We start from the raw sequence: 18,999 nt of genomic DNA on the forward strand, positions 1-18,999 counted from the left end.
CAGTAACAGTACTACAAACTACCATGTCTAAAAGGAGAAAGAGAAAGAGAGAGAGAAGAGAGAAGAAAATTTTCCTACCACGGTGTCAGGCTAGGGGTGGTGTAGGAAGGAAACCGGGGATATTGAATATTGGGAATGTACACTGGTAAAGGGATGGGTGTTGTTACTTTGTATGACTGAATGCCAATCAGGAACAACTTTGTAACTGTAGCTCATGATGAGTCAATACAAAATTTAAAAAGGGAAAAACCCATCCAAATAACCGCTTGAGTTTCTTTGCATAATTCATTTAGATTTCAGGTACTATTTACAACTAAATATGTCTGTTTATTTATTTATTTATTTGTTTTATCCACTGTTTTTAGCATATTGAATACGCTACCGCTACCGGGAGCTTGCTAGGTTCTTCCCTGTGGGCAGGATACTCTCGTTAGCTTGCCTGGCTCTTCGGGAGGGCTGGAGGAATCAGAACCTGGGTCGGCCACGTGCAAGGCAAATGCCCTACCCGCTGGGCTGGAGTGACAGCACAGCGGTAGGGCATTTGCCTTGCATGCAGCCAACATGGCTGACTCGAGTTTGATTCCTCCACCCCTCTCGGAGAGCCCAGCAAGCTACGCCCGCACGGCAGAGCCTGGCAAGCTACCCTTGACGTACTCGATATGCCAAACACAGTATCAACAAGTCTCATGATGGAGATGTTACTGGGCCCGCTCGAGCAAATCGATGAACAACGGGAGGACCGTGACCCTGACCATTTTATCCACACCTGGTGTGCTCAGAATTTCCTCCTGTTGGTGATTGGGAAACTCCATGTAGTGTCAGAGATTGAACCTAGGTCACACACATGCAAGACAAGCATCTTACTAGTCATATTATCTCTTTACTACTGTATTACTGTATCACTGTCATCCCATTATTCATTGATTTGCTCGAGCGGGCACCATTAACGTCTGCATTCATCCTAGCCCTGTGATTTTAGCAGCCTCTCCTTACCCGTCCTTCCCGATGGTGCCGCATTGGAGGCACTTTCAGAGTCAGGGAAATGAGACAAACCATTGTTACTGTTTTTGGCCAATCGAATACACCATAGGAGCTTGCCAGGCTCAGCCGTGCAGGCAAGATACTCTCAGTAGCTTGCCAGTTCTCCGAGAAGGAGACCTAGACTATAAGAGGTGGGGAGCTTCCAGGAGCTTTGTTTTATAAAATCTCTGGATCTTGACCATTGATGGGATTTCATGATGCTGGGGTCAGTTTGTGGGTGTAACTGTCTAGCTACTGGAAAATGAGGGTTCTGGATGGAAGAGGCCCAGTCCTGATCGAGCAGGTTTGGAGATCTCAGCCCCGGGACCCATGCACCTGGGTTCCTCTGCCGGTATCTTCATGTGTGAGACTAATCCTAATGTGTGGAGAGTAGCCTTGAGCATGACTATGGCTGGTTACTGGAGGTCTGCGGCTGCCGGGACTCTGCTCAGGGTCGGGAGGGAAAATGAACCCATCCTGTCCCCCCAGAGGCCCTGGTGAAGACAGCCTGGCAAGCAGGCAGGAGACTGCTCAGCTGGTAGAACAGAGAACTCTTTACTACACTGTATAAATATCTTAACAAAACATTTAAGAATTATTTGATATTCAGGGACATTCTTTGGATTTACAGAATATCTATATACCTATTCCCTCAGCAAAATTCAAAAAGTAGACCTCCCCCCAAAAAAGAAAAGCCTTCATGAATTTTTGTTAATGCTCTTGATGTCACAGTATAAGTTCTGACCCAAGTTCTCTGGCCTATTTGAAAAAAGCTAACCACTAATTCTTTTCATGCATGCATGAAATTTCCCTATAATATGCATTGTAATAGAATTTCCTATAGTGGTTTTATTTTTTAACCACTTTGTGAAAATATTGATATAAAATTCTTCACGTGAAAATTCGAGGCAAAATCTATGATAAATTTACTGGATGATAAGAATTCATTTTTAAACAAACTCAGACATCTCGAGGCTGTTTCTATACTTGCCAAAACAACTCACTCTTTTGTTTCATGAAGAATTGTTACATATAAATTTGCACAATTCAAAAAGGCAACTTTAGTTGTGTTTTATGCAAAATATCCCATTGAAGTTATATTTTCAAGTATCTTTATGTAGACAAAATTCTAGGATGTCTCACAATCTCATTTTTTGTTATTCTATTTTTTGATATATGTTTTTTCCACTTTTGTTTGTTCTTCCTCTAGAACTTCAGTGGGAAACTTCTTGTACCAGAATTGCTGGGCTTCCTTACATATAACATATCATAAGTTAATATTTAGAAGGGAGGAAGTACTTTATGTGGAGGAATGTTCTTAACCAAGTATGACAACTAAATTTCTTTTAATTACTCTTAACATAAAATTATTAATAAACTTAGTCAACATCAAAAGCATGCAGAAGTCTACACAGAAATGTCCTTTGTAGATGAAAGTGTGTTCATTGAATAGTTATTCGTTGAACAAATATTAAGAATACCAAGTTGCTGGTTCATTAAAACAAAAATACATAGAGAAATAAATGGCACACTGATGTATAGATATCATAGTTATTAATTTATATTGTTTTATAATAAAATATATTGTATAGAATAATACAATAAGCTAGGACAGGCAGACTAGGCTCAATGTTTTCAGTGTATTGAGAAGACAGTAAGGTGATTGTCAAGGAGCAAATCTCAAGCATCCACAGTTTACTCTTCTTGGTCCAGAACCACGTGACCAATGCAGACTAAATTTATTTTATACTATTTATTTTCTGGTCCCAAACTCAATGGCAATCACAATTCCTATGCTTTTTTGTCTCTGTTATGACTAAATTTATCCTAGTCATATCAAAAATAAAAGACATACAAACAATGCTTTGTTCTTATAGAACAAATTTAGTCAAAAAATGGTAAGAATCCCTGTCTACCACTAATTCTTCAAATCAGTGAAGACACTGGTCTTTTCTGAAAAGTTGATAGCAACCTAGCGTTACAGTTATTGGGCAATGAATTTTAAGGTACTTATCCCCTTCAAATTACTTCAAACCATTCAATGAGTCAGCTTTTCAGATTCCCTTGCAAACATTTTGCATTTGTGGACAATTTTTAAATGTTTGTACTTGAATTTTTATTTGGCATTTCTAAATTGTGCCTTACTTCAGAGACACTGCATTCATATATATACTAATTAAAAGAAACTCACAAATTTTGTGCATCCTTACTCTAAATTCTCTACTCCTTGAGTAGGACCAAGCACTTCAACCAGTTTGGGCAATGAACTTATATTTATTTAATTATTTTGAAATAATTTATTAGTAATTCTGTTCCATTTCACATACTTAGGCATCTACAGAAAATTATTTCAAATTTAGTAATTTCACAATATTGTATGCAGTAAGTACCAAATAGCTGTAATTATCGTAACATGACTTCAAACACTGAAGATAAAGAAACGAAACAGTGACACAAGTCAGTCCCCATGAGTCTCTATCATAATAAACTACTAATTATACTATAAACCATGTATAATATCAAATATAACTAAGCTTACATGGGCTGGAGTGATAGCACAGTGAGTAGGGCGTTTGCCTTGCACGCAGCTGACCTGGCTGACCACAGTTCGATTCCTCCACCCCTCTCAGAGAGCCTGGCAAGCTACCAAGAGTATCTTGCCCACAGGCAAAACCTGGCAAGCTATGTGTGATGTATCTGATATGCCAAACACAGTAACAAGTCTCACAATGCAGATGTTACTGGGCCCGCTGGAGTAAATCAATGAACAACAGGAGGACAGTGCTACAGTGCTAATCTTGTATAGTTCAGAATTATCTAAGCAATTGGAGTTTAAAGTTTCATTTATAAACTATTCTACAAAACAGTGCTTCGTTTAGTTTTGAGAATCTCTGCATCATTGAGACTTACTGATCACAACTTGAAAAACAAAATCAGAAGCAGCAACTCTATTGCTTAAAGATAAACAAAAATTTTAGCAGTCCTCCTTGGAATAGGTAGGGTTTTAGTTCAAATACTTAATAGCTGGTTTAAAATTCTCTCATTTGGTGATAATATTAAAAACTGGATTTAACTGCTGATGAAAGCCATTAACAAATTAATAAGATTTCATGAAAAGGCATTGGGCATTGGGGCTTTCCCGTTCATTCTTTTAAAACTTAATTCAGCTTTGAGAGATATCTAGGAAGTTACTTACTATTCTACTGAATCTAGGCTAACATTTATGTGGAAATCATTCCAAATCCCACTTGTATTTTAGAGGTTAATAAAGAAAACTAATATGACATATATTTACAACTTCTACTTCTCTGAGCTTCCTGAGCCTTCTTTTGGATGAAGATATGCTTAACAAATAGCAGAAGCTTAGGATGGACTAGAATTATGGTGCCAGAGAAGCAAAAGCAGGGGCCATTGCAATAATACAGCATCTTTCTTGCACACGGCTGACCCAGGTGCATCCCTGGCATTCAGTATTTCCCCAACCACTGCCAAGAGTCATTTCTGAGTTAGAGCCAGAAAAAATGCCTGAGCACTGCCGGTGTGGTCCGAAAAAAGAAAACAAAAGAATAAATCAAAACAAAACAAAGAAGTGAAAATGAGGAAAGCTAAGTAATTCTTATTAGCATTGTTCATATTATTAATGCGGAAACATTTTTTATTTGTGCACACAAAATGCCTACTACAAAGAGCATGTGCCGATGTAAAGATTATCTTTGCTGAATAGCTGGCTGGATTTTTCAGTTGACTCCTTTCAAAGTTAGGAAACTTGAAGTGCAATCTTCAGGGTAATTAAAACACTTGTTTGTACCAAGTTGCCTTCATTGCTGTTGTCATTTGTTTTGGGCTCTTTCCTATCCTATGGTGCATTAGATGATCATGACTCTATTATTCTGGTGAAAATCTCAGTGAGGTCAGAGTCAAGTGGCTGAATATGCTAGTGGAGTCTGGAGGAGTTTGGGTATCCTGCAGTGCTTATAAGGAGGGTGCTGAAGTTTACATATGGTTGTAGAATTCATCCTAGATGGTTTACTGAGCACTTTGGAATGCCTGAGGTGAAAATTACAGCAATTTTCGGAGTCTGACACACTTTCCAGCTGGTAACACTAAAAACACAACTTGGAGCTGTTTCTCCCTTCCTAATTTACTTCTTTGATTGAAGAAGGCAAAAATTATTTCTATGAACTATTAACCAATATGTGAATTTTTATGAATTAAATTAATTTATCTTTTATAAATTTGTTTTTATGACAATTATACAATGAAATAAAGCTATCATATTTGTCATTTACTAGAGACTTAGGTTTTTTTAATTACTGGTTTGAATCCCAGCCTTTCTAAGTAAAATGTGAACTACAGACACAGAAGAAGAAAAAAGAAAAAGAAATAAAAGAATATACACTATAAAATAGCATATCAGAAACTCATTCTCATTTAAAACAATGTTAAATACAACCTTACTTGCTCTGGATTTCATATCCCTTTTATTTTGTTTTATTTGGCATAGGAGAAGGTTCTACTGTTATCAACCTGTTTAATAAATTGCCACCTTAGATGACACATTGTACTTAACAAAATTAAAATAATGAATAATAGAAAGCTGCATGCATAAATAATTAAATGTTTTTTGTCTAAGCAAAAATTTTATTCAGTACTAAAAGTTTTAAGAACATTTCTCTTTTAGAAAAACATTATGTGCCTGAAAAGTGATTGTTTGCTTGATTATACTCTTACTTTATGATCTTCTATATCACATAATAAAGTCATCAAAGTTTACTATACATATTAAATTATTCTATAAATTATATAAATTATGAATTTACTTTTTATAAATAATATTACTTTATATCCTGTTTTCAAAAAAATTCAATCTATGAAAACTTCAAAATAAACAGGAAGAACATTTTATAACATGAATCAGGATTATCCTAGATTCATAAGGATGCATTGGGTTATCCCTATGGATAGTCTTATGCAATTAAACCTCTAGGTAAACATAAATTGCATTTGTAGTCTTAACATAAGAATCTGATGTTATGTTTCCACATAACGAAAACAATTTTCTCTCTCTGTTCTTATCATTCTTCCAAGTATAATAAGATAAACAATTTAGGGGTGTGTAGCTATTAAATGTCATATTATTTTCAATTAATAATAAAATATTTAATATAAATATATTAGTTACAAATTAAAAACAATTTAATTTTATTCAGCGATAACTATGATAACATTCTAGTTCTAAGCATTTTATATTTCTTATGTGCATGAATATATTGAAAGTATTTGTTGAAGAGGTATCTTTATTACAAAATAATATATATCCCTCATTATATAGTAAAAGTATTTCTTAATCTCATAATCATAATTTGGCACTTTTACTGGTGTTATTTACCCATTGGTTCTTCTTTTCTACTTTTTTGAATATTTCTTAATATTATTTGGAGTCTTAAGCAAATCTCATTATAGATGTTAAAGTGCTATAAATATGGAGTTTTCCATGTAGTCAAATGACCTACAAACAGAAAAAGAACCTACAACTGAATCCTCCACATGTGTTGCACATATAACTCTTGATACATAATTCATAAAATATCAATACAAAGAACAAAATGCAACATTGCAATTATTTGCTTAGAAGTTACCACTTAAAATGAGCTCCAATATCTGTGACATTTGGGCTGTCTAGACAAAGGTTGTTTACCCAAACTAAATCTATTAATGGTATGTCTCACACTGTTAGCTAAATCCTGCTAAAAATATTCGTGTTGAGTCCAGTTTGCCCTGGTGCCTAACTCCATAGCATACATTAAGATTCAGAGAAAGCCTCAAAGTCTCATAACTCTTTCAGATCATTAAAGCAGAATTCAAATCAAGTAATTCAGTGACTATTGGATTAATTCAAACTGCAAACATCTGCATGTTAAGCTTTATTTATCACTATAAATTTTCATGTGCATTAAAAACTAGAATTAACATTTGAAAATAGAGCTACAGAATGTCTGTTTTCTAAAACAAAACAAAGATTCAGTGTGTGTGCTTGTGTGTGTGTGTGTGTGAGAGAGAGAGAGAGAGAGAGAGAGAGAGAGAGAGAGAGGTGTGATAGTTATGGTAGAATAAAAAGTTTTTGAGTCTTTTGGGTGTAGTTATAAATGAAAATGTTGGTGATCACAGCAAAATAGTGACACACTTTCTAGATGGCAGCACTAAAAACACTGGTAGTTCTTACTTGCAAGAAAAAATAAACTAAGTGAGAAATTATTCTACCTGCTAAATATTTTGCTTTAGTTTCTCTATAAGATTAAAATATATGTGTTCACTTAATAATTTTTGTCACCTCCTTGAATTTCTTAACATCTATGATACTAGTTTAATAGATTAGTTCCATGGCTCTTATTTCATAGTAATTGTATCTTATATTCTGTCAATATTATTTTTCTGAGAACACAGATCAACATAGATAAAGTTTGTAACTCCTCCACCAAAGATAAGACTCCTGAATAGTATCAACTTAAAATCTCAACATTTAAAAAAAGGAGGTGAATTTATTAATAAAAAAAAAACTGGGTTTGGGAATTCACAGCCTTTAACTGTTCTTTCAATGTCATTTTGATTTTTTTTCCTATTTAAATAGTTAGATTTGTTTGAAACATTTTAAACTATTTTTACTCTCACACTCAGAACTTCTGGGATTGTCTTTTCAAATCAGACCATGAATTGGTGTACCCCTTTTCCTTATCTATACAGACGAAAACAAAAATATCAACTTATTAAAAATATTTGGGGAGAGTGATTATAATCATTATTGGTTTGGTTTTTGTTAACCTTTTTTTTTTGTTTGAGGAAGATTAAGTCAATCCACCTGGAGTTTAATACTGTATGTTACTATAGTAACTTTATAGCCTGTTTGACTGTGACAAAGGGGCTTCATCTCGTCCATTTCATGCTCCTGTGTCGACCTACTCCCTCCCAGTGTTTTATTATATCTGTCTTTAAGGGTATCTGCGGGAGCCACAGCTGCTGTGCTTTTGTAACAGAAAACAGCTTTCACTGTGTGAAATGCTGGGCTCTAAGAGGTCTTACAGGCTGATGGCATTATTGAATTTCAAAGCAAAGACAAACAACATTAAATTGTTTAAAGCTAATATTCATGTTTTCCTGCGTACCATGTATTTTTCTAGAAATAGGATGTAATTAATTTTTCTAAACATATCAGATAGTTGCTGTGTAATGGAATTATGAATGAAAGGATAGGGAAGAAGTTTAAAGTAATAAAACTTGTAAAAGCAAATACAAACTGTATTCAAGACAGAAGATATACCACTTTGTTATATTTGATTGTTTAGTGATTTTAAAATTTTATATAAATGTAGATCTTGTTAGTAGAAAACTTTTCAATATGCTTTTATAATCTACATGAAGATGATGATTAATGGTATTAGCCTTAGTAAAAGTGCCTACTTAGTTTTTATTCTTAATCCAATTTTAGTTTTCATCTCTTCTGAGAAAATGTATAAAACTCAGTTATTCCTGAGGATAAAATGATTGGTAAGTGTAAGGGAAGAATTGAAAATAATTTTAGTGTACTTGTGTACTCAAAGAGTACTCATATGAATATTCTGAAGCTTCGGATAACAGTTGTATTTCTTAATGTCTCCCATTTAAGTTATACAGAGCACCTGTGCAATTTAAAATTTCAAAATATTCCTCCTTCCACAGTGGTGCCATATTTATCTGGCTCTATTCATGATAGACACTGATGAGATTCTTTTTCAGAATATCAGTGCAGTGATTTTCCAGTTGTGCTAATTGTTGTGTTGGAAAAGTGGTGAATGCTCAGTGCTATCTTGTTAACTCGCTAAGCATCTGGTCAGCAGGGTAGTTCAGTTCCAGCAAGGCTCTTGACACCTCTGCCAAGGGTTATTGATACCTCACACACCCCAGCTGAGGCGGATTGTTTTAGTTGGGCTTCAGATCCACAGCATAGTCTGTAGTTAGGAGACACACACACACACACACACACACACACACGCACACGCACACGCACACACACACACACACAAGTGATTGACAGCCCACACCTCCTGGGCCCTTCTTACTACCAGACACAACATCTGCTATGCCCTGTGGAGCAGTGAACCAACACACACCGAGAAAGAACTGTTTCTCGTATTGTCAGGGTGGATTTTGTTTAACCCTTTCTAGTGTCTCTCTGGAGAAAAGTGTGAGATGGGTTTTCTTTGCTTTGGGATGAGTGTGGGGTAAATATTGGTTGTTGGAAGATTAAATGCTTTGTTTTAAAGGAATTTTACTTAAGAAATTATTGGAAAATAGTGACCAAAATACTAGATTAAGTTCCTAAAAATAATCTCACCCATGTATTTTTTAAAAAAACTGTCAAATAATATTTGCCTTATTTTCAACTGTTCCATATCAGGATCAGGAAAATTGAACTTCTGCAAAGTAATGAATTAATAGAAAATTGGTATAGTTTTCTTCACATGGCATCCACAAGCATACAACATTTTTATTGCCTCTATATTCCTAAAACAATTCTCAAAAATTCAAATTTGTTAGAAAGTCATAGTATTTATGAAGTTGAGTTTTTGTGAAACCAAATGTGCATATACACACGTTTTAATTAATTAATTAATTATTTAATGTAGGAATATTGCTACTTATTCATCCACTGATTGCGGTGATTGAATTGGGCATGAATTCCACCTTACTTTTCTTTTCTTTTCTTTTTCTTTTTTTATAAATTTATTTATTGAATCACCATGAGAGCAATTACAAAGCTTTCAGGTTTAAGCCTCAGGCATACAATGATGAAACACCCATCCCTTCACCAGTGCCCAGTTTCAACCACTAAAAACCCCAGTATATCTCCCATCCCACACCACCCCCCCACCTATGGGGCAGATGATTTCCACATTACTCTCTCTCTTTGATTTCATTCACCATTTCAACCCCAGACCTACCATTATTACCTCAACACTCAGATCTGCTGAAAAAACAACCGTAGATAGCTTTTTACCTATTGCTGGTTATGAATAACATATGAGTTTGGAATTTCAAAATTTTAACAATTAAATCTGGAAGGATTTCTGTCAAAACCTGCTGGGATCCGAGATTTGTTCCTGAATTCTGGGCTCATGGCCATTAAGCAACTTGATCAGGAGCCAGAGAGACCGTTCGTGGGCATCGACTTGGGGTCTCGTTGGGTAGGGAGGAAAGGGCTGGCTCCACCTGCATCTCATGGGATCCCACGTGTCTCATGACTGTGTGCCCAAACCTGACTGTCTAATGGTATCTGGAAGATGGTGGTCACTGGGCCACCAAGGGAAAGCAAGCAGAGGGACTACACCCTTTCCCTCCTGGGGTGGCCTGGTGCTGGTAACCTACTTTGGGGACTGGACGCACTTCTGCCAAAAGCCGCTGGGTTCCAAGATCTGTTTCTGAGTCTCTAGGATCATGGCCGTTAAGCAGCTGGAAAAGGAGCCAGAGTGGCTGTTCATGGGCAGGGACTCGGGGTCTCGTTGGGGCGGGGAGGAAAGGGCCGGTTCCACCTGCATCCCATGAGGCCTTATGTGTCTCGTCACTGTGGAACCAGACCTGACTGTGCAATGGCCTCTGGGGGATGGTGGCCACTGAGTCACCAGGGAGAACAGGCCAAGGAACAAAACCTATTCCCACCTGGAATGGCCTGGTGCTGGTAACCTACTGTGGGAACCAGACACATTTCTGTCAAAAGTTGCTGAGTTACGAGATTTGTTTCTGAGTATCTGGGATCATGGCCATTAAGCAGTTTGATCAGGAACCAGAGAGGCCTTGCCTCCAATTATATAGCTGAGCCGGAGGTGGTTTGTGGGTGTGTCTCCCACATACCTAACTTTTGGCTTTTACTTTCTTGTTAAACTTGGCCCCAAGTTGTTGGGTTCTGGCCAAAGTCACAGCAGCAATTTTGGGGTATCTAGAAGTCTGAAGTAACCATCATACTGCTGATGCGCTCGCCTCACAGGTACAGATTGACCAGCTGGGAGCATCATACCTTCTTTACCCAAATTTTTATAGAGCAAAAAGCCAGTACATCAAATATTCTTACTCCTACATTAAGATATGAGAATCTATACATCACTTTATGAAGTTTATATTTTCTTTTTTCAAATTCAACTATCCTGTTGATAGAATACGTTATCCTTTATTTGATAAGAAACAAGGTTTATTTAAAAAAAAAACATAAAACAGACTACAAACAACAAATAGGAACATTTAAAGGCTTTCCAAAAAAGTTTCTGGGACAAAGTTTTGACAATTTTCTAGGACTCATTTTTGTGCCTAGAATACTTCAAAAACAAATTTTCAAAGTTTCACACCTTTCTGTGTCTATGCAAAAGGGACATTGCTCTAAAGTAAACTATTGCAAATGACAAAAGGGAAAGAGAAAAGCACTATTTCACTTACACATACAAAATCATAGAAGGATCTGTCTTAGAAGGATCTGACCTCACAAATTACAGGGTCTGATTTGGAGACATAGGTGATAAATAGTTAGGGGAAGTGAGCACAACGGAGAAGTTAAAGATAAACAGAGGAATGGAGGTGCCTCAGGAGCACTGTGATAGGTAAGACCCAATAAGCTTAAACTCCCTGTGGCAAGGGAGAAAGGATGGAGGAGAAAGGACGAGCCAATGTTATCCTACAGAAAAGAATTAATTTCTTTGACATCTCCAGTTTCTAAAAGTTACCTGCATTCCTTCTTGATCCCTCTCTACAGATTCAAATAGCAAGATTGGACTGAGTCTTTCTTCATTTGCTGTCTCTCTGCTCCACTCTTCTACCTTTCTTTCAAAAAGATGTGTTTAAGGGCAAATCTCCCTATTTTAATTAGTAAATTAATTCTATCTGGACTTAATTTTCCTTTGCCATATAACCTACCACATCCCCAAGGTCTGAGAAACAGGAACTGTCATATTTAAGCAGAAACGGCTTTTATACTGCTTACCATGACTTGATAGTCAAATAATGGCAACAACTACCTGCAATGGCCTTACTTAATGAGACTAACCTTGATGAGCGATAGCACAGCGGTAGGGCATTTGCCTTGTGCGCAGCCAGCCCAGCCGAGCCGGGTTCGATTCCTCCGCCCCTCTCAGAGAGCCCGGCAAGCTATTGCACCTGCACGGCAAAGCCTGGCAAGCTACCCGTAACATATTGGATATGCCAAACACAGTAACAAGAAGTCTGAAAATGGAGACGTTACTGGGCCCGCAAAAAACCTTGATTAACCTGGTGAAATATCATTTTCCTATTTTTATCAAAGAAACCTCTCAGTTATTAAGTTAATGTAAAGCTTCCATTTGGGTTATTTTCAATAGAAATATGTAATTATTTTAATGTATTTACATTTTGAATCTGGGTTTAAGGTAAGAAATTCTACCATGTGCTCAATTATGCACTGTAGCACTCTCTTCCCATTGTTCATCGATTTGCTCCAGTGGGCACCAGTAACATCTCCATTGTAAGACTTGTTGTTACTGTTTGTGGCATATCAGATATGCCACAGGGAACTTGCCAGGCTCTGCTGTGCAGGCAGGAAATTCTCGGTAGCTTGCGGGGCTCTCCGAGAGGGACAAAGGAATTGAACCCGGGTCAGCTGCGTGCAAGGCAAACTCCCTACCCAGTGTGCTACACTCCAGCCACTCAGTTATATCAATTAAAAAAATTAAAAAACAAAATTTGTGTCTATAAACTACTAGAATAGAAGAAATATATTTTATATAGAAAATTTTGTGAAAAACAAGAGTAAGTAAAAAGTTGTAATAAGACAACCTCAAGATTAATGAATCCACTATGATAATATAAATCAAGAGCTAAATTATTGATAAAGATTTTAAAATTCACTCAAGATGATGAAAAGAAATTAATCTTTTTTTGATAAAATCAAGAGTGATAAAACAAAAACCAAGATAGTCATGCTAAGATAAAATGATTAAAAATATTGTATCAATACAAAAGAAATAGCAAATCCTCCAAAATTATATTATAAATTTTAAATTGAAAAGCACTGATTGTACTTTTAAAAGATTTGTGGGGGGAGGGGTGGCAGGTGAATAGGATGGACTATACTGCCAGTGGTGCTTGGTAACTACTCCCAGCTCCCTGCTAGGGTGCAGGTAGCTTCTGACAGTGTTCAGTGGATCATGTGGTGCTTAATGAAATATGTGAAAATCCATTCTGTAAAATGTAAAGCATGTGCTCCAGTCCCCAGAAGATTATTTACATAATTTTATTTGATTTGTGATCTAATAAGCTTTATTAAAATTTCAGGGTTTTGTTTTGTTTTAATTTGGGAATCCTCATAGTGCTCAGGGTTTTCTCCTGACTCTGTGCTCCAGGATCACTCTGGGCTGTTTCCAGGATTCTATATGTCACTCGAGATCAAATCCAAGTCAGTCACATGCAAAGCAAGTGCCTTTCCCACTGAACTATTCTCCTGATGCTTGTTATTTTATTTAACAATATATATAATAGGTGTTTTGAATTAAAAATGTTTAATTTTTGTTGCTTTTGTTAGTTTTTGTAGGAGGTCAAACCTTCAGTACCAGAGTACAAAGAGGTCACTTCAGGTGATACTCAGTGTCACCAGGACCATATGAGGTAATATTGGGAAATACCACCATTGTTCCAGGGGATCAAACTCAGTAAAGTATGCTACTATTGGGAGTCACATCCTCCAGCTTAAAATTATTTTCTTTTCAGATAAATCAGATGTGCATATTTCAGGAGTACAAGGAAAATAGAATTTAAAAGATTTGAGTGACAAAGACTAGGATTAATGTAATACAAGATGTTTTAACTTAAAAAAATCTTATGAAAACAATTAAATATGAATACAATTAATACACACAAAAACAAAAATTCTAAAGTACATGCACTTAAAACAAACTTTACATAAAATATTTAAACAAAGAAATATTTATTTTTAAACTATTTAAAGTAAAACTTGCAAAAAAGGAAAATCTATAACTTGAAGCTATTTTGAAAGAATAAAAATGGCAATATTATTTATGAACCTTACAAACTGTTGCAAAATGATATTCAAGGCGAAACCCAAAATTTGGAAAACTTCTTGTTTGTATAATTTGGGACCACATTCAGCAGTTTTCAAGATTTACTCCTAACTCTGAGCTCAGGGATCTGTTTTAAAGGAGTTCACAGGACTACATGGAATGCCAGCTGCAAATTAAATCCAATTTGGCTGCGTGACTTTTATGTTTGTTTTGAATTTGTTTTCTAATATTCATTTTTTTAACATAAAAGTCACTGTTTTGACTAAAGTGGAGAAAAAGTCATCAAAATAAGACAGAAACTGAATTATGAATAATTTTGTGAAACATGATGATTAAATAAAAATAAATTAAATATAAGAATAATAAGACAAAGATTTTATGGACATGAGGAGTATACAAGGAAAGGCAAAACTCATCACCTCCCATTTTTTCTTGTGTTAGATGAACAGATAAGTATGAAATTAATAATACTAAAACAATGACTATATATATATATATGAAGTTACATGACTATCACCTGATCACTTGACATCTGTTACTCATTCATTTGCTCAAGCAAATAACATCTCCAGTAACATCTCCATTCATCTCTGTCACGTGCTCATGTAGCCCAACAACATCTGCACATACTAGGAACACAAAGAGCCTCAAACCAATTGTTCAGAGTCTGAAGAAGTCTAAACATCTTGTAGGTGGGCGACCATGCAATCTTTTGACATCCTGTGGAATCCAGTTGGTAACGGCTCTAGTCCAGCGGTCATCTCCAAATCTCATTATGTTTTCCAGCCCATCTGATTTTCAATGCCTTGGCAAATGAGACAGCGTCCCTGATTCTTGACCTTCGATGGAGGTCGGAACGCTGGATTCTTTCACTCATTTGAGTAAAGCGTGATACTCCAAGCATAGCTCTTTTGATTCCTCTTTGGACGACCCGAATAGCATTCTCATCCTGTTATTACTTCTCTGCACTGCTTTGCGAGCTTGGATGTTCGCTTGCGGTTGCCTGAAGCTTGCACCAAGCCACATTGATGAATATGCTCAAGAGTTTTCAAAGACAGGCAATTTTTTTGTGTGTGGCTATCTCTCTCTTGGCGTTCCTCGCACAATCACGGAGGTGCTGAACCAGTAGATCGTATTCCTTGTCAATGTTGTCAATGACGGCATCTTCCCATGTTGCTGCAAGAGTGCCAAAGAGCTCCCAGTTGGTAGTTGTTCTGAGAGTTCTCTTCTTAAACTTTGCAGCCCTTTCTCTCCACTCCATGAAGTACAATTTTACTCAAAGGAGATGATGGTCCTATCCCGTTTGGAATTTTGGGACTACAGCATCATCGGTCAGGCAAAATAGTCGATTGAATAGTATGTGGTCAATTTCCTTGTGGAATTGTCCACCAAGAGACTCCCATGTCCAACGTTTAGATTTGGCCTTCTGGAGCTGTGAGTTACCACGGATGGTCTTGGTCGACATGATGAACTCAGACAGTCTGTCATCCTGTTTGTTCCATTCTAGGCCTTTCCATTCTAGTTCCATTTGGCTGATGCGGAGTTCTTCAGCTGATCTTCTCGGTCCTATCTTGGCATTAAAATCACCAACAGAGGGAGGAGGGCGGAAGGGAGCAACACCCTTTCCTCTCCGGGCAGACGTGATGGCCTGGATTAACGCGTAGTCCTTTCACTTTTCTGCTCCAAGCTGCTGGGTTCTGCATTAAGTCCTTGTGCTTCTGGGGCTGTGACCGTGCTGGAGAGCCGCTCATGGGGGGCAACTGGTGACCTCGGTAGGGCATGAAGGATGGACCAGAACGCCCCCCTTCCCATGAGGTTTTAGTCGCCCCCACACCCCCGGCTCATACTTGCTGTCCACAAGGCTCCCATGCAGCTGCCATCTTTCTTTCCAGAGAGGAGAGGGCGAATGGGGCAACACCTTTTCCCCTCCGGACAGACATGATGGCCTGGATTAACGCATAGTCCGTTCACTTTTCTGCTCCAAGCTGCTGGGTTCTGCATTAAGTCCTTGTGCTTCTGGGGCTGTGGCCGTGCTGGAGAGCCGCTCGTGGGGGGCAACTGGTGGCCTCGGTAGGGCGTGAAGGACGGACCGGAACCCCCCCCCTTCCCATGAGGTTTTAGTCGCCCCCACACCCCCCGGCTCATACTTGCTGCACAAGGCTCCCATGCGGCCGCCATCTTTCTTTCCAGAGAGGAGAGGGCGAGTGGGGGAGCCTTGTGGACAGCAGGTATGAGCCGGGGGTGTGGGGGCGACTAAAACCTCATGGGTCGGGGGGCGTTCCGGTTCGTCCTTCACGCCCTACCGAGGTCACCAGTTGCCCCCTGTGAGCGGCTCTCCAGCACAGCCACGGCCCCAGAAGCACAAGGACTTAATGCAGAACCCGGCAGCTTGGAGCAGAAAAGTGAATGGACTATGCGTTAATCCAGGCCATCAAGTCTGCCGGAGGGGAAAGGGTGTTGCCCCATTCGCCCTCTCCTCTCTGGAAAGAAAGATGGCGGCCGCATGGGAACCTTGTGGACAGCAGGTATGAGCCGGGGGTATGAGGGGGACTAAAACCTCATGGGAAGGGGGGCGTTTCAGTCCGTCCTTCACGCCCTACCGAGGCCACCAGTTGCCCCCCACGAGCGGCTCTCCAGCACGGCCAAGACTCCAGAACACAGAAACCAATTTCTTAACTATCTGACTTTCAGTAGAAATACTTCCAGGGTCAATAGGTAAAAGAGCAGAAATCCAAAACCAACATTTAATTCTTGAACCCAGCTGTAGAAAGCAAATTACTTCACAATGCTTTTTTAGCATGTCTGATTTGGGGGGGGGGGGGTAAACTCTAAATAATAGTGGTGAATCTTTTATTGAAACAGTGAATCTAATCAAAGCAGATAGAGTGTTAACTAGAATTCATCTGCCCCACAGGAACTGGGAGGGGTGGGGGGTGGGGTTTTATTGGGGTTCTTCATGGTAAAAAATAAGTATTGGTAAAGGGAAATGTGTTTGATATTTGCATGACTGAGACCTAAACCTGAAAGCTTTGTAATCTTTCCCACAGTGATTCAATAAATAAATTTAAAAAAATAAAATAAAATCACCAACAATGATCTTGTGGATGGTGTGGTCTTCTTTATAGAACCTCTCTAGAGTCATGTAGAACTTCTCAATTTCTCCTTCATCAGAATTGGATGTTGGTGAGTAGACAACGAAGGTAGAAACTCCTGGCATTGAGCCACATCTATTCAAGTGTAATTGTCTGATTCGGATTGTTAGGCATTTGAATGAATCAATGCTCATGGCAATGTTCATGTTGGTATAAATGCAGTATTATTATAAAATGGAACCAGACATTTATATTCTCAGCTAAAGGATTTGATTGGGACCTGGGATGCCAAGGAGAGAGAGTCTTTCTTGATGAGGAGAGTGTGACTTTATATGATGAATCTTTTCCTTTAGGTATTTGCCTACTTAAAATAAGTGTTACTTATTTAAAACACAAAGTTGCCTTTGGAACTGTCAATAAGGTGGGTAATGCACAATCTAAAATTCTGGTAGCATTTTCTCTGAAGGCCCAGGAAATCTCAGTTGACCTTAGTTATGAGTACCCAAGTGACATGTTTTAGAAAAAAATTACTTTGGTCATCTTAAGAGAAGTCTATCTAACACTTGGGGGGGAGCTCAGTTCTACAATAAGAGTTATTTAGTTTGGTGATACTGCTGGTAATATTAATACTATGTCAGGGAGGGCACTGGAGATTATCTGTACAGGGATAGATAATGTGAAAAGCTGTGTAAGGATTCTCTCAGTTTTCTAAATACAAAGCTGAATATAAAGTTAAACTCTATAAGGACTGCACAAAACATACTGTAGAACTTTAAGTTTAATGAAGCCAGACAATGTCAAAGTGATAAAACATAAGTTTTTTGAACAGCTTGAATGAAAAAAAAAACTCTATAAAAGTATAAGGTACTCAATCAGAGTCCAGAGAACTATCCTGATGAAGTGCTTTGTTATCCCTAAATTGATAGACAATCTATTTGATAGAGACAATCTATCAAATAGAAAATATACAAGAGAATCATCCAACCACCATACCAATTTTTTCAAAACAAACTGACCATCAGAACAAAGCACAGAACTCTTCTAAGAAACAGAATACAGACCTCAAACCATGTAGAATCCAGTTTTTAGCAAACATTAAATAGTATTAACATTGTAAAAAATAAGAATGTGACCTTTGACCAAAATCAGAAATTAGAAATTATTTTAAATTACCCAAATACGGAAATCAGAAAATAATTTTCCTTAAGGTGCTTGCCAATTTAAAGTTCTTAAAATATGGTCAGAACATGTTAACAAATTAATAATATTATCCTATGTCTAGATGTTATTTTTAAAAGAATAAAATGGAAGTTCTTATTTATTTATTGGCAGTTTTGGAGGCAAAGCCAGGGTTTTGCACATGCAAAACCTATGCTTACCACTTGAGCCACACCCCTGACTTCAAATAAAGTTCTTGAAATACCATGAAGAGTTCACTGAATAAATCTTATAGCATGTAGAAGTGGAAGAAGAGTAGTAACTTTTTAAGAGCACAATAGAAATTATTCAATCTGAGAAAAAAATGTCAAGCAAAGATAAAAAAAAAAGTAAATAAACTGTATCTTAAGATTCTGGGCAATATCAAGCAACACTCTGAATAAAAACAGACATGATAAGATAGCCCTTTCAATAGAATACCTATCAATATCTAACAAACTTCTTATTTTAAAAACAATGAGAAAAGATAATAAAACACTTTAAAATTGGATTATGTATCTACTAATGCATAATATACTAGCCTCGGAATCACAATCAAAAGGTATTTCTATAAATTCATGTTTAAGTAAACAAATATAAAGAAAATCCCTCACAGACTTACC

The sequence above is a fragment of the Sorex fumeus genome, unplaced genomic scaffold (genome assembly GCF_029834395.1).
Source record: "Sorex fumeus unplaced genomic scaffold, SorFum_2.1 ptg000054l, whole genome shotgun sequence".
Classification (NCBI taxonomy): Eukaryota; Metazoa; Chordata; class Mammalia; order Eulipotyphla; family Soricidae; genus Sorex; species Sorex fumeus.